The 16326-nt window shown below is 50.8% G+C and overlaps 1 protein-coding gene across 3 annotated transcripts in view; it reads right to left on the bottom strand.

The window, feature by feature from the left end:
- Positions 1–8869, bottom strand: part of SLC6A1 (solute carrier family 6 member 1) — a 43664-nt gene extending 34795 nt beyond the window's left edge. For 2 of the 3 annotated variants that reach the window (XM_059390334.1, XM_059390336.1), the window contains exon 1: positions 8488–8699. The gene's annotated coding sequence lies outside the window, so the exon portion shown is untranslated. Of the gene's footprint in view, positions 1–8487; positions 8700–8850 lie in introns of those variants that run through there. The other variant, XM_059390335.1, reaches the window with a different exon arrangement.
- Between the last annotated feature and the right edge of the window lie 7457 nt (positions 8870–16326).

Below are 16326 nucleotides of genomic sequence, written 5' to 3'. Positions count from 1 at the left end.
CAGGTCCCGAATCAGCATTCAACACACATCACTCTGCCTGTACAACGCCATTATCTCCCGAGGACACAGGCTCCGTTGTCACGGCAACCAGAGTCCTTCCACCAACTCTATTTAATAATTTCTCAACAGTGAAGCTGGGCTGGCTTGGGGCAGGGGAAAGAGCACTGGGTTAGGGGTTAGAAGCTTTCGGTCCTAGCGCCTGTGGTCCTAGGACTCCTCCCCTCTGGGCCTCAGTTTACTCATCTATAACACAGGGGGGTCTGAAAGGAGTGGATTTTGTGACTTTCTCTCGCCTAGAAAAACCTAAGAAACAGTTCTCCAGGTCCAGGAAGCAGAAGGCAGGGAACTGGAGCCACTAGACAGTGGGTGGAGGTTTAAGTAATATCCTATATCCATGAGAAGAACCAGAAGCTACTTTAGTGACCAAACACTCTCCTTCTACTGAATTGCCCACCAGAATGTCACTTTTCAGATGTTTATGCAATCTCTGAGTTCAGAGCTGGGGTTGGTTAAGAGACACAGTTTTGCCTGCAGCCATCACAGCCCCTATTCTCCCCATTTTGAAAATGTGTAAACAGAGGCTCAGAGGGCAAAAGGATTGTCCATGGTCACCCAGCAGGTGTAAAGTCCAGCTGTCCAGGAAGGCCAGGTTGGTTTGCCAGGGAAAAAGAGCCGGTCCACCTGCCTGTCGTGCCTCCCCGTCAGCCCACAGCTGAATGTGCTCTGGTCCCCAGCTTGTGGCCTCTTGCTCACACTGAGAAAGACTTGTAGATCACAAAAAGCAAGAGGTAAGTACCTACGATGTGTCCCACTATGCTGGGCACCAGAGATGCCAGAAGACACTGCATTCCTGCTGGTAGGGTATGTACAGTTTTGACTGTGAGCAGCTCATCAAAGGCTGGAAACAATGTCTGATTTGTCTCCACAATCTACGGTCGGACGTGGCATATAGAAGGTACTCAAAATTTTACCGGGCACAGTTGTTTGTCCGCTGCTACCCCTGAAGGTAACCTGTTTAGGCCCCCAGAGGCCTCTATGAAAATGTTCCAGAGTGGCCACCAACATCCCTAGCCACAAAGTGCCACTGTGGACCCCATGCCAGGGAGGGGACCAGTGTGGATAGGCTTTGTTGCTCTTGTCTTGGCCCTGCAGTTGGGGAGGGGGTGGTTCTGCCTCAGCCTGGGTCCACAGCACCGCTTTTCAGCATGGCCACAGCCAGCCCAGTGGCGCTATTAAACTCATCCCGGGTTGGCATTTTCATTTAATACCCGTGGCATAATTAACAGTGCTGCATCTGCTCTGTCATTAGTGGCATTCACTGCCATTTGGAGAAAGGGCTCTTATCTTCCCCAGTCATTAGTCTCGGGAGGCTATTATGGGGGAAATGGAGGAGGAAACGGGGCGTGCAGCCACCCTTCCCCTGCCTGGAGAACCGGCGCCCGGCTTGGGGAGCAGCCCATCGTCCAGTCCAGTCCAAATCCCTTGGCTTTATGGACTGAGAAAGCAAAGTCCAGAGAGGGGTAAGGACGCTGCCCTTTATTCCTTGCAAGTTCAAGGCCATCCCGGAGTGCAAACACAGGCCTCTGGGTCCCGCAGACCTAGATCTGAGTTGCAGTTCTGCAGCACATCAGTGGGACACCCCTGGGCAACCATGTGAGCTCTGGGCCTCATTTTTCTTATGGAGGATCCTAGAATAGTGCTTGTCAAGTCCTCAGCTCAGTGCCTGGATCATGGGATCACAACCAGAGCTCAAAGGCCAGAAAGGGCTTGTAGCTATCTGATCATTTGCTACCAACCTGTTAAAAATGTATGCAGTTAAATTCCATCTTCATATAATACTCTCGGTATGACAACTTCTTCCCTGTTCCCAAGCTCACTTTTTTTTTTTTTTAAATCCTAGGTGATCTCAAGTTCTGAGGACATCTGACATGAGAGCAAAGGGGCAAAGGGACTCGGGCAGCAGGGGAACTGGACCCAGGACAAGGGCATGGGAGCCTTTGGCTTTGGTCACTTTTATTTTGCATAGCTGACATTCTGCCTCAGTGAGACAAAGCCCCTGTCTCCTCCACTGTGACCTCTATTCAGGTGCTTTCCAGAGTTAGTGGTAAGCATTAAAAGGCATATGGGGGCTGGCATCAGCAAGGCTTGGGTTCAAACTCTGCTGTGCAAGCCAGGGTAAGTGACTCCATCTCCCTCAGCCTCCAGATCTTCCTCTGGCCAAGGAGACCGTAGAACCTAGACCCCCTACGCCTAGCATCTTTCTCATCTGCCTCAGGCCCAGGACTGGTGCCCAGGGGGTGTGCCAAACTCAGTGGCTGGGGAAAAGCTGGCTGGGTTGGGGGGGGAGAGTCAAACTCTCAGGCATCCCCACCCCCCAACACCCTAGTAGGAAGCTCCCAGAACTTGTGATTTTTCATCATCTCCAGCAAGAGCAGAGGGGAACTGGGGGTAATGGCCAGAAGAACTGACTGACACCCCCCCCCCTTTTCTACCCTCTTGTCCGGGAAGGACTCAGAACTAATCAGCCTGCTCCTCCAGCAGGTCCCAAACAACCCAAGGCTCACCTAGGAATACTGCCCCACATGCTTCCTGGTTGCCAGGGCCCTGAGATCCTTCTAGACAACCTCACAGGGCCCCTGGTATATTTGTTTTCATCCAAAATCACCTCGATATTCAAGCACTGTCTGAGAGTAATCATCCCTTCCTTTCCTCCCAAATCTGGCTACTGCTGGGGGCCCCCTGGCCAAATGAGCACACGTCAGACTCCACAAACTCTGGGCATAACTGAGGACATGTTAGCCTCTGGCCGGAGCTCAAACAACAGGGAAGACTAAAACGATGCCGGGGGCCTTCTCTCCCACACTGCATGGCTGTGCCTTCCCACACGATCCTGCCGTCAGTCCCTGTGTGGCTGGGGTGCTGCCCGCCACAGATCGGGCTCGTTGGGCTCCTTCTCAAGGGGCAACCTGCTGAATTTGAACTTGGGTTTCATCAAAGTGAATCCCATCAGCTGGCAATCCAGAGGTCAGGAATAAGTGTGTTCAGGGCTTGTTGAGCTGCAGTTTCCCCATCCAAAGGATGGAGATAATAATGGCAATAATAATAATAATAATAACAACAACAATAACAGTTTCACTTGGAACCCCCGGGGCTATTGCAAATTTCAACTATAAAATTCTATCTAAGTGTTGGGACGCCTGGGTGGCTCAGTGGGTTTAAGCCTCTGCCTTCAGCTCAGGTCATGATCCCAGAGTCCTGGGATCGAGCCCCGCATTGGACTCTGCTCAGCGGGGAGCCTGCTTCCTCCTCTCTCTCTGCCTGCCTCTCTGCCTTCTTGTGATCTCCATCTGTCAAATAAATAAATAAATAAAATCTTAAAAAAAAAAAAATTCTACCTAAGTGTTAAGTGTGCATGAACTCATGTGTGTACACAGAGACCTCATTTGAATCAAGGTCATTCTGACCTGGGCTTTACGAGAAAACTAGCTTTAAAAAAAATGTCTCTTTTTGTTTGACATAGGATTCTTCTCCAGGATATCAAGGACCTTATTTTCTTCCCCTGGAATACTTATAGGATCAAAAGACACACCAGCTTCAGGAACATTTTTCCGCAAACTCCAAAGTACTTTTCTGATGATCCGGAGTTTTCTCGGCACTAAGCTTCGGCAAACTGCAATTCTGATACCAAATGTTGTTGCTCACCTCCCGTGGCTGCTGCCCTCTCCCTGGACAGAACCTCCTTACCAAACAATAAGGTACCAAAACAGCCTGCTGTCAACGTTTTTCGGGGTGTCTTTGACCTTGAACATCCCTCTGGTCAGGGCTCAGTTGTGTTAGGAGCTGGCATGCAACATTGATCTTGCAGACTCTGTGCACTGACAGGTGGGCAGAGCTGCAGGTCACCATCTGAGACAGCCACCAACTCCTGCATCCTCCAGCCAGGTCTGTATGCCAGGATTCCATCCGGCCCCGGAAGCTGGGGGCCTCTCTTGGAGCCAAGAGGGCCCCCGACACCCTAATGTGGCCTGTTCCACCTAGCTGCATACCCCCTGCTTTCAAAGAGCCACGGCCAATCACTCAGCAAGACCTGGCCTCCTTGTAATTTCCAATTTGTGACAAATGTAAAAATAGAAGGCCATTCGATGCAGGCGGCTCACATCAAATTGGATGCCGCTTTTCGTGTCATGTCAGATCACGGTAAACGGAGCTGACTGACTTAGTCGCCTGCTCTCAATGGCTTCCAGAGCAGTGAGAGGGTAGGAGACAAATTGGGGGACACCTAAGAGTTAGGGAAAGGTGGCTGGGTGCACAATATTGAAGCCAGCTTTCAATGAACTTGGAAGTCTAGCTCACAAAGACTTAGGACACTAAGTCGCAGATCCCAGGGCACTTGAGTGCAGATCCCAGTTTGCACCCTAGCAGGTGAGGGACCTCAGGCACAAACTCATCTCTCCCTGCCTCCGCTTCCCCTAAGGAACACCACCAGCCTCCCAGAGCTGTGGCAAAGCTCAATTGTTGGAAAAGGGGGGGGGGGAGTACTTTCCAACCGTGCAGCTCCATAAATGGGGTGTGTGGTCCTTGCCAAGTGAGCAGCACTGGGGGGGGTGGGTGGGGGGGAGCTCTTCTGGGGCTGGGATGTCAACATAGGGCTGCTGAGCTGGGGCTCCAGGGGCCACTTACTAGCCTAGCAATCCTGCAGCAAGCGCCCTCACCTCTCTTCCTCTCGGTTTCCTTACCTGCACAGGGACAATCCTATGTACCCCACGGGGTTTTGTGAAAATTAAATGCAATGATGTAAGTAAAGCACACAGCACATTCCCTGGCAGATCATCAACGTGCAATAACTGTTAGCTATTATTATTATTATTGATGATATTATCGCTGGAATAATATTTAGTGGGGTGTGTTTGTTTGTTTTTTTTTCTTTTTGCTGTTTGTGACTGAATCCAAGTCTGTGCTGAAATATCACAGCTTGTGTTCACACCTACCATCTACGCCAGGCAGCCCTTATCCCTACTATTAGCTGGGTTCCTTACTGACTCTCTCGCTGACCTTCCCCCTGGCTCTGAGGTCGGCAGGTGAGCTCCAAGTGAAGATGTTACATGTTCACAAAGCTCCTGGAGGCACGTTTCCTGGGAAGCCCTATTTCGGGGTCCATATCTGGCCTCCCAGCCATTTCCTGCTCTTAGATACCACACACTCTTTCCCTCCATCTCCCAGCCACCTTCAGGGAAAGGGGCAAAAAGGCGACACAAAGAAACACATGCACCGGGTCCCTTTGAGGCGAGAGTGCAGAGGAATGCTACGGAGAAGCCAATCTCCTCACCAAGAGGGGCCCCCGCTGCTCTTTGCAATTGGAGTCAATTCAAGGTTGTTTTCATCCTGGCAGGGGCTGGGCTCTGTCCACTGTTCTCTGGGCACAGAGAAGCTCAGACAGAGAAGCTCAGGAGACTGCGCAACAGGGAAATTGAAGGGGCAGTCTGAAACGGGCAAAATCATGCCTGCTGACACTCACATCTCCATTTCCTTCTGGGGAATAAGGCGATTAAGGGGCTCTAACTGGGTTTTGTCCTGTAGCTACAGCGGAGGGAGGAGGGATGGAAGGACAGGGCTGCTGGGGTGGTGTAGCTTCAGTGATCAAAAGCAAGGAAGCTGGGCACACCTGAGGCCAGGTGACAGAGAGGGCCTCCCAAGGACAAAGGGGGCAGACTTGGGGATGGACTTCAGATGCAGGGGGCTAGAGGTGGTGGACAAAGCTTAATGACTGGCACCTGGCCTGTGATGCATATACGTGCTAAGAGAGGACGGAGAAAGCCATCTCCGAATTCCAAGTGTCTTGAAACAGCTCTGTCTCAGCTGCTGAGCTCACAGCCAAGCCTAGGAACAGTGTCTTCATGTGATGGCAAGAAGCCATCTGACATTAGTGCTTTATTCAAGCTCTTAGCATATGCCAGGAGGTAGAGAAATAGCCACTGGTCAGACACCAGACCCCAAGGCCTAACTGTCCACCATTCAGTCCCAACCACCCTTCCATGTCATTCTGTGGAGGTGAAAACTGAGGCCTAGAGACCCAACAGTGGGGCTGAGTGTTGGCCAGGAAATCAGAAGAGCGGGATTAAAATCCCTGTCCTGCCTCTTCCTAGCTGGGTGACCTTGGGCAAATCACTTCCCCTCTCTATACTGCAGTTTCCTCCCCTCCGAAGTGGGGATTAGAAGAGTACCTACTGTGCAAAGTTATGATAGGAATTATGAGCTGGCCACACTGGACTCCAGTCTTTCCTTTCAGTGGGGATGAGAACTTATCCAAGGTCACCACCGGGCCAGAAAATGGCAGCACCCCAGCTCAAAGCCAACCCAGCCAGGGCCGGTTCTGGTCTCAGTGTCTACTTTTCAGAGCCTCCTGGCTCAGTGACATAGAAAGATATTGCAGGTCAGTCCATGCTGGCACCTTCCATCCATTCAGGCTTTATTGTAAGACACTTTGTAAGTGCTGCTCTGGGCTGGGCCATGCATAAACAAATGGCATTTGGAGTTCCTGATGGCCAGGCATGAGAAATCCCTCAGAGACAGAGCCATTGTGCTTCTTTCGGCTTTGATGGAGTTGCTCTTTTCTCTTTACCCTCTGAGTTGCTTCCTTCTGGGCCTCTTGATGCCCCTCTCAGCTCCATCCCAAGTTTCTGGGGACCCACCTCCCACACCTCCAGCCCCAGAATGAAGGGATGCACACAAGAGAGCTGGTCCCTGCTTCCTCTCCCACAGCAGCTGCCCCTCTCCCGTGTGGTTCTCAGGAATCGCCCCACTCTCCAGAGGCTCTGCCAGACAAGCCCGGCTGTGTGCCCCGGCCTGGGACTCACTGTTTGTCCTCCAAGCCCTGGCCACCGAGCCAGCGCTTGGCTGGAGAGAGAGAGAGCGTTTTCTTTGTTTGCTGCTTGCCTGACAATTTATTTCCGAGACTCAAGAGAGGCTCAGCCATTTTGCCCTGGATGCTCTGGGGAAAGGTCCCTCCCACTCCTCCTTGGACTTGTATCTCTAAGGGCTAAGTCTCCTCTTCCTCCTCTGCCTGGGGGAGGGCCAAGACTGCTCAGACCCTGATCAGAGCAGAGGCTGGGTCAACCCTTCCCAGAGAGAGTGCTCCAAACAGAGAGAGAGAGAAAGAGGGAGACAGAGGGTACAAGTTGCCTGTAGTTCCCACTGATCTCCTTTGTTCTGGACTTTGAGAGTTGGGGCAGTCTTTTCAGACTCCCTTATGAATACATTTTTCCCAAAGTTCCCAAAGAGAAAAATCTAAGCAATACCCAGCACCCAACACCCCCTCTCACCAAACACCCACTTTGTGTGTCACAGAAAAATGAAGGTCGACCCCAAAGGCCATTCAACATAACTTGACAGCCTCTGATTTGGGGGTGTCACCAAAGCTCAGGAGCCATTTTACTCAGTGTTTCCCCCTCCACCTCAGCTCTTCATGGGCTGGGGTTTCTAGGAGACGCAGGGAGCGCTCCAGCCCCATATCGGGAAGAAACAGGGCTTTATCATTTGGCTTTTTTAAATCCAATTTTCTCCTTGGGGTCCATGTCTATTTTGGGAAGAGATTAGCTAAGAGCCTCAGTGGGGGACTGCCCGGTCTAAGTTCCTTGTCTGAAGACTAAGTCAAACTGGAATAGGGCATCTGTGGGTGCCCCCCATAGGGGATGGTGGGCACAAAGGGACCAGACACGGAGACCTAAGGGTCATTGCCCTGAGGTAAGTAACCCTGGCAGGCAGTTTCCCTTTCCCCATCCCCAGTGAGAAAATGCGGGACACAAGAAGGTGAAAACAGTTTCTGCGGCGACAAGGGGACACTGTCCTCAAACCCTCGGAGGGAGTCCCCTCACCCCACATTCCTCAGGGAAAGGAGTGGAGAGCGCGGCGCGAGCTAGTGTGCGCTAAGCCCAGACTGAGGTAAATGCTTTTTAGCCAACGTCTCCCCAGAGCTTGAGCTGCCCCAGGATGGGAAGCGGGTGACCCACCCCCAAGTCGCTCGCCCCAGAGCCCTTAGAGAATAAATGAGGCGCACGGGCTCTACCTCGGCGCATCTGACCCCGAGACCGACCAGTGGCCACGTCCTCCGCAAAAGCTCTTCGAATTATTCACTCCCGGGGTCCCGCCATCCCCTGAGAAATAAATGGACGCGGCGCTTCGACGGCTCCAACTAGGAGAATCCAGCGCCAGCTAGGAGGTGCAAGGGGACTCCGCGCCAGGGAAGGGGCAGGAGGACTCTCGCGACGCTCGCGCGAGTCCCCATGCCCCCCGCGCACCCCGGGTGAATCGCCCGGGCTCACGTCGGCGGTGGGAGCGGCGTCCCGGGCTCCTTCTTGCAGCCCTGAGACGAGCCGAGGGGAGGCGCGGGGGTTGGAATCCGGATGCCCGCCCCCACCCCGCCCGGCCGAATCTGCCCGGGCCGTCCGGGGCTCTGCGCCCCGCGCCCCGACGCCGGCCGCCCCTTCCTACCTGCGGCCCGGGCTGGCGCTGCCCGCAGCGGGCGCTGCGCGGGCAGCTCGGCCGCACCGGTGCGCTCCGGGCGCGGGGCCGCTCCGGACTCCGGCCGCGCTGCGCTGTCGGCTCCTCGGCTCCTCGGCTCCGCGCCGCGCGGCTCGCCCGCAACCTCGCCGCTCGCTCGGTCTTCCGAGGGCGGGCGGAGGGACACCGGGAAGGGGCCGGGCGGGGGAGCCAGGGACGGAGGGCGGGAGCGCGCGCGGGCGGGGGGCGGGGCACTGCTCCGGGAGCCCGCCCAGCCCGGGGAGGGGCGTCGCCGGCCGCCCGCCCCCCGCCCGCGCTCCCTCCACCCCCTGGCCCGCGCCGCACTCTACCCACCCCGCAGCCTCCTTGCCGGCAGCTTCCCCCCTTCCTTCTCCTTGCGGTCGCCGCTGCTCTCTCTGCGTTCCCCTCCTCTGCCCCCTTCTCTCTCCATCCCGCCTTCTTCCCCTCTTCCCCTCTTCCCCTCCTCCTCTTTTCTTTCCTGCTTTCCCTCCCCTCTCCCTCCTCTCTCTCCCGCTCTGCCAGCCCACCTCCATCCGTTTCGCCTGCTCCCCTCTCCCCCTCCTCTTCCCATTCCCCTATTCCTTCTTCTGTCAGTTGGCCTCTTTCCTGCCTTGCCCTAGGGTCCTCAGCCCGCGTGTCTTGGTCTGTTTCCCATTCCTTCTCATCACTGATTTACCTCTTGGCTTTTTTCTTTCCAGCCTTGCAGACCACTTCTGTTGGTCTGTCCTTTTTATTTCTCTTTCTGGCACCTTTTTCCCTCTGTAGATCACAAGGCCTCCTCAGTGGAGGTGGGGGTGGCAGTGGGCTCCTGGCCCACTCTCCTCTCTTGGCGGGTCAGCCTCCTGCTTCCTGTTAGGAGGGGAACACAACTTCTGACCTGAAGCTAACTAACTGGCTCTTGGTGCCAGGCTGGGGGTGTGCCTGTGGCAGGAAGGGGCAGTTTGCTACCAAGGCTTGGTCTTAGAAACACAAGTCGTTATGTACGTGGATGGACAGATGGATAAACAGACTACTAAAAAGGGGAAAGAGCCTGGAACAACACCCAAGGGATGACCTCAGAACCCCCAAGACATCTTCCTATTTCCAGTTTCTGAGGTTTGAGGGATTGTCCCAGAGAAGCGTCTCTCTTAGCGGGTCCCAACCCAGTGCCTGAGGACTCCTTCCCTCCCCTTTGCCAAGTCCTGACATCGCCCCCATCCACCTCCATTTTCATAAAGGCTCCTGGGAATGGGGCCATGACTGCCCTTCCCTCTCCGTTCCCCCAAGGACTCATAGAAAGGATTCCTTCTCTCCAGCCCTGACCTACTCTTTGCCTCCTCTCTTTTCCCCTAGGCTGGCATTTCCTGATTGACTTGCTATCCTCTACGCCACCTTGCCCTTCGCTTGGGTCATCCATCCTGGCATCCCATGACACACAGTGCTCCCCAAGGCCACCCTGGCTTCTCCTGGTTCTTTGCCCACACTCACCCACAAGCATGGAATCCTGATACCTTTCTTGATGTCTTCCATCCATCCCTCCCCCCTTCACAGGTCACCAGCTTCTATATGCTTGTAACCTCCACTGGTACTTCAGATAAATATATATTGTGCTTCTACCTCCCAGGCACCGTCCTATGCTCCAGGGACACAGTGGTAGACAAGAGAAACCTCAGGATGGTCTTGGTCAGCATGGGAGATGGGCCAGATAAGCCCAGGGTGACTAGCTCTTCCAGGAGCATACATTTCAGGGGGGAACTCAGACCAGCTTCGGGTGGTTCAGGAAGGTTTCCTCAAAGAAATGCTATTTGAACTGAGGGCCAAAGGATGATTAGGAGATGTGTGGATGGAGATGTGGGGCACAGCTTTGAGGGAGGATAAGAGGCTAACTAAAATGGAAGCTGTTTTTGCTTGCCTGACATTCATTTCAACTTTTTAGGTGATAGCACCTCAGTTTTTATTTGGAGAACTTGCCCTCCTCCACTCACATTCCTGTGGCTGGGTGGGGTTCCCTCCTTCCAGGGTTGGACATATGGCCCAAGCAGGGCCAGAGTACAGCACCCTGACCTCTGTGGGGAAGGGGGGATGGAACACATGACATCGACTGGCTCGGTGAGAACTCTTCCTGGGACTTTTGCTAAAACTGTTGTCAAACACAAGCTTGATCTCTACCACAGCTCTTAAGCCTGGAGCTGCTAGCAGCCATTTTTGTCAGAAATAGGTCTCCATTAAAAGAAACGCAAGGACAAATGAGCCAAGCATTCAATTCTAACTAGATATTGTTGTCTACCAAGGCTGGCATCCTAGGGCTTATCTCTCTCTTAAATGGGATTGGTCAGTACTTTGTCACACCTGGAGCAGACCTTACCTGAAAATGAAACCAGCATAGAGTACGGAAGAGCTGGGAGATGGAGAGGGGACTGAGTTCTGATGAATAACGTCTGAGTATCTGAATCTAGACATGCCTGAAGGCTGTATAGTTATTTTAAAAAACCCATTAAGTTCCTTTTAGTCAATTATGCAAGTTTGAGTTCAGTTTCCGGTGCTTAAAATCAAAATTGTCCTGATGAATCCAGGGCTGGATTGAGAAACATGAAGCATCACCTATATAAAGAAATAATCATAAGCACTTCCATCTTCCCACTTCCATCCTGCCTTTAGGTCTCCTGGACCACCTTGTTTGCAATTGTCTCTCTCTCTCTCTCTCTCTCTCTCTTTTTTTTCTAGATTCCTGATCAGAAGTTCATTCTCTGCTGTTTTCATTTCAGTACATGTGTTTTGCCTACATACCAAAGCAAATCCTGGCTGTCAGGTCAGTTTCATCGGCTGCCATCTGATGCTTGAATTATCTTCACAATATTCCCTGCTCCCGGTCCCCTCTCCCCCCATGACTGTCTAGCATCTGTCTGCACATCTTCAATGATGGGAGCTCTTTATTCCATCAGGCAGATGGTTTCAAATAACAAACTCTTATCTCAGTGGAGTTCTGAAAACTGTCACCTGTGCCGTGGGGTTTGGGTAAGAGCCGTTGTACTAGAAAGCTGACGTTGGTGTATGGAGGACCTTCATGTCCTTCTTAAAATCCCCAGTTAAAATCTTCCAGAGAACTCACAGGTGTCCCCCATGGACTAGCGTGGTGGGTTCCATTAAGTAGCGTTTCCAGAATGTGGCCTGGCAACGAGGGGTGCTAGCTAGGATAATTGTCAGAGGAGTGGAATAATTTGGAAGGGAAAAGCTCTTTTCTGTTCATCTCCTTGTAACATTCTTGTGATTTCTGCTCATGGGTAAGTCTCAGGTTGGTGCTAATTTTTCATTAACACCTCTCCAAAGTACTGACCAATCCCATTTAAGAGAGAGATAAGCCCTAGGATGCCAGCCTTGGTAGACAACAATATCTAGTTAGAATTGAATGCTTGGCTCATTTGTCCTTGCGTTTCTTTTAATGGAGACCTATTTCTGGCAAGCAATACTGATCTTCTAGTTATAGCATGATGTACAATTTCCTTTTGGGATACATTTATTTAATCTAAAAACGAAAAATATTTAGGTAAATAAAAATAGACATGATGCACAGATTTCACAAAACTCTTATAAGTGGTTTGCAAATGACTAAAGTTTGAGTAGCCTAATTTAGAGAAACATTACACCCACGTGTTCATTCACTTAACAAATGTTTATTAAGCACCTCCGAGTACCAGGCACAGGAGAGGACCAGGCAAAGAGACAATACAGTTGATAGGAAATTCCACTAGAAGGGCATGGCCTGAGCACATTAAAGAATTGGACTTGACCTTGGGGGCACTGGGGAGCCATTGACTGTGCTGAAGCAGAAGTGAAAGGTAAGGTCTAAGAGAGCTGAGGCTGGCCAGATGTGCAAGATGGATTGAAGGGTGGAAGACCAGAAGCCAGGAGATGAGCAGGGAGCTGCTCTAGCATTGTGGATGGAACATGGGGTGGGCTAGCACCTAGCAGAGCTCCCACAGGAGGCACCCAATAAATGGTTGAAATTATTACTGGTACTATTATTGTTATGGTCTTCCTCCTTCCCTGACTTGAGGTAATTCAGGAAGTCATATTTACAGGGCTTCCGATTGGAGTTGACCCTTAGATAATACCTAGTCAAGTCCTTTTGCTTTAGAAATGGGTAAATCGAGGCCCAGAGAGAGGCAGTGACTTGAGTGAGAGCCTCTTGCAGTGTGATGGAAGAGTCAGAAGTCGATGACTTCCTGCAACATTTTGGAGCACTGGCAGCATGCTAATCACTGACATGTAGGGAAACAGAGGCCCAGAGAGTCACTAGCCCAAAGTTACACAGCAGGAGAGGAGCAAAGCTGGGAATCCCAGCTCCACCTAGGCCATTTCAAATCCACTGAGCCATTCAGCTCATTAATCTTGCCCCTTTGGGGTTTTCTGCCATCTCTGGTGGCCTCCCTTTGGGCCACAGGTGATGCTGTGGGAAGAGACCTGATCTGGGGATCAGGATGCTGAGATCTGTCACCCACCCTCTGGGTCACCTTGGGCAAACCCTTTTCCCTCTCTAAGCCCCAGGTTACTCACCTACCTGTAAATTAAAAAGACAGCATGCCTTTCGGCCCATCCCGAGTCACCAGGCTGCTGGGGGAGGGACTTAGGGCGAAGGCCACGCACAAGTCTCCTCACTCCCCACTGCCTTGCCCAGGCCTCCTACCCTGAACCCCCATCTGCTGCTTGTAGTGAACTGTCTCCGTGGACAACAGAATTCCCTCTTCGAATTTCTCCAGAATTATAGTAAAACAGAGAAGCATCCCTTCCACCTGAGAAAATCTCCCCTGTGGGGAAACAGAGTTTCCTGTTTTGTTTTCTGAAGGGATGCTGTTATCTTAACCACACCCCCCTCCATGCCAGAAATTCCCCCATTAGCTAAAGAGCCGCAGCTTTAATGTGTGTAATCACTTGAAAAACCACAATAAACCTCAGGGGAGATAATAGGACATAAGATCGTTTTGTTACCCTGCCCGTGAGTCACGCTGGGGCAGATCCTTGGCTGTGGCTTCGCTGCCAAATGTTCAAATATTTGTGTGTGTCATATGGGATCAATACTTTCATGCTTCTACAGAAGGCCACTTCCAAAGAGGCAACCACCCAAAAGATGGTTGGAGGCGGAGCCTGTCCCTGAGGACACAGCCCAATAAACATTTCTCCACAGCCTGCAGCGTTTTGGATAACATGCAGGCTTTGCAGCTGGACAGATCTTAGCCAAGTGACCTCACCTTCCCTGGCCTCAGTTTCCTCATCCATAAAATGAGAATCATAATAGCATCCACCTTGACAGCGTTGCTAGGAGAAAGCAAGCTAGTGAGCTGGTGCACAGAGTCTGCTCAATATACTTTGATTATTCAGGCGCCATTCACAAGGAATCTCCTTTTTCTCCCTTCACAATCGACAAGATCCTAATTGAGGGTTGAAGACGATCTTAAATGCTACCACCTCCGGGAAGCCAAATGGTTGTGATTACTTCTCCCTGAAATCCCCTTGTAGGTCTTGTTCCTGCCTCCTTGCAGATACTTACCACTCTCCTTTTGGTGGATCCAGGGACTGTTGTCCCTTGGAGCCCTGCACACAGTAGCAGCTCAATATCCACTGATGCTTCTATCCTCTCTTGGTGCAGAGAACCTAGAATTTGGATTCCTTCCACATTCATTGCCTGCATCCAGCCATGAGGCTACTTTTAGTGCTCCCTCAAAAGATTACAACCTCTGGACCTTTGCATATGCAGTTCCCTCTGCCAGGGACACTGTCCCCTTATCCTTCTCTCCTAACGGACACTTCTTCAGTCTGCAGGTTTCAGATTGGATGCCAATGGGACACCTCTTGCCCTCCAGGTGTGGGCCAGTTTCCTGGTATATTCAGTCTGTGTATAGTCATCCCTTGTACAGTGGTTTTGCTTTTGTTTTCCTCTGGTTCATTTACCCAGGGTTGGTCAACTGCACCTGGGAAGCAGATGATCCTCCTTTTGAAGAATTGTCCAATGGCCAAGTGGTAGCCTAACATTGTGTCACAATGCCTATGTCATTCACTTGACTTCATCTCATCACACCTATGTAAGGAATTTGGGGGGAGCTTTATCTATAAAGCTTTCATACATGAAGCAGATGCAGGTGTGATTCCCTACAATTAATTAAGAAAGGGGTAAAAACCACATCACCCCTTCCCAGCTGGCTGACCTCAGGCAAGTTGTTCAAACCTTCTGCCATGTCTCTGCTCCTTGGGCTGGTGGTCTGAGTTCAGTAAGGTGATGGCCACCAAGTGCCTTGTGCCCAGCCACGGTAGCAGTTTGTACAATGGCAGCCCCTCACAGAGAGCTTTTGGTGGCTTTCAAACTGATGGAATCTTGGTGCAGCTTTTGAGATCAGCATCGGTGATGACATGGGCACTTCTAAGAAAATGGAGAGAGAGTAGTTCCCCACCTGCCATGCTCTTGGGTGCCTCCTTGATCATACCCTAACCCACAACTGGGTGACAAAATCCACCAGCAACCAGATCGTACCAACCTCACTTCTTCACCCATAGCAGTCAATTCACTCTACCTGCTGGCTCAGCCAGCAGCTGGTATACGGTTTTCAAACTGAGGTGTAATATACATGTGTTAAAGTGTCAATAATATTATATGGCTTTGCATGGTGACAGATGGTAACTACACTTGTGGTGAGCATTTTGTAATGTACACAATCACTATATTGTACACCTGAAAATAGTATAATATTACAGGTATCTATACTGCAATTAAAAATTTTTAAAATAAAGTGCACAGAAAGTACTTACCTTGTGTGGACAGCTTAGTGCAATTTTACACATGCATACTTCTATGTGCAAGATATAGAGCATTTTGAACTCTCCAGAGATTCCCACTTCATACATCACCCTAAGAGGTAACAACTCTTCGGACTTCTGGTGTTAGAAATAGGTTGTGATCTTGAACTTCATATAAATAGACTCACACTCTATATGTGCAGCTTCTTTCACTCAGTATCACAACTGTGAGATTCACCTACACAGTTGGGTATAGGACTTAGTTTATTCTTTTTCAGGGCCATATGGTATTCCATTATATGATTGTGCTATAATTTCTTTATTTTTTTTTCCCGCTGTTATGAACACTTATGTTGTTTTCCGCTTGGGGCAATTATAGATGGTGCCGCCGGGAATCTTTTCATATATGCCCTTTGGTGCACATATGAATGCATTTCTGGTTGGTGGTTTTCTTTCACACTTACAGATTCGCTGATAAAGTGTCGCATATTTTTAAGCCAAGAGTCACTTGCAGACTTGCCTTTCACATCCCTGGAATGGGATTGTCGGTCATGAGTGTGTGTTTAACTTTGGTGGGTATGTCAGCAGCCTGTTTAAGAGCTCTGGATCCTTGGTGGTAAGATCCCAGACCTGCCTCTTTTGACAGGGAAGAAGGAGCCCTTGAAATGGATTCCTATCTAAGTCCCCATCCAGTCATGGGGAGACTAAAGATGATGTGTGCAGGGCTCTGGTTTCACACTCCACCAGTGCCAAAGGGAGGGTCTACACCAGTGTCTTTGATTGAGAAGGTTCAATGGCTATTTAATTCCCTCATCTGACAGCTGTGCTGCTTGACCCATCAAAATGATTACCCATTTGATGTGATTCTTGTCCCTGCTGCATTCTATATCACTGTTTTTATTTATATTTGTTAAAAAACAAAAATTTTTAGATTCCAACCTTAAGCTGCCTAAGATGGCAGGTGGCTTTATCTTCTTGGCTTCCTTCAGCTCAGCTTCTGGCTGTCACATCAAAAAGAAAGTCTCAGATTAGTGCTACCATGCC

Source organism: Mustela nigripes, chromosome 2 (genome assembly GCF_022355385.1).
Source record: "Mustela nigripes isolate SB6536 chromosome 2, MUSNIG.SB6536, whole genome shotgun sequence".
In the NCBI taxonomy this organism is placed as follows: Eukaryota; Metazoa; Chordata; class Mammalia; order Carnivora; family Mustelidae; genus Mustela; species Mustela nigripes.
Note: the sequence above shows the minus strand (reverse complement) of the source record. Positions and strands in the feature narration are given on the sequence as shown.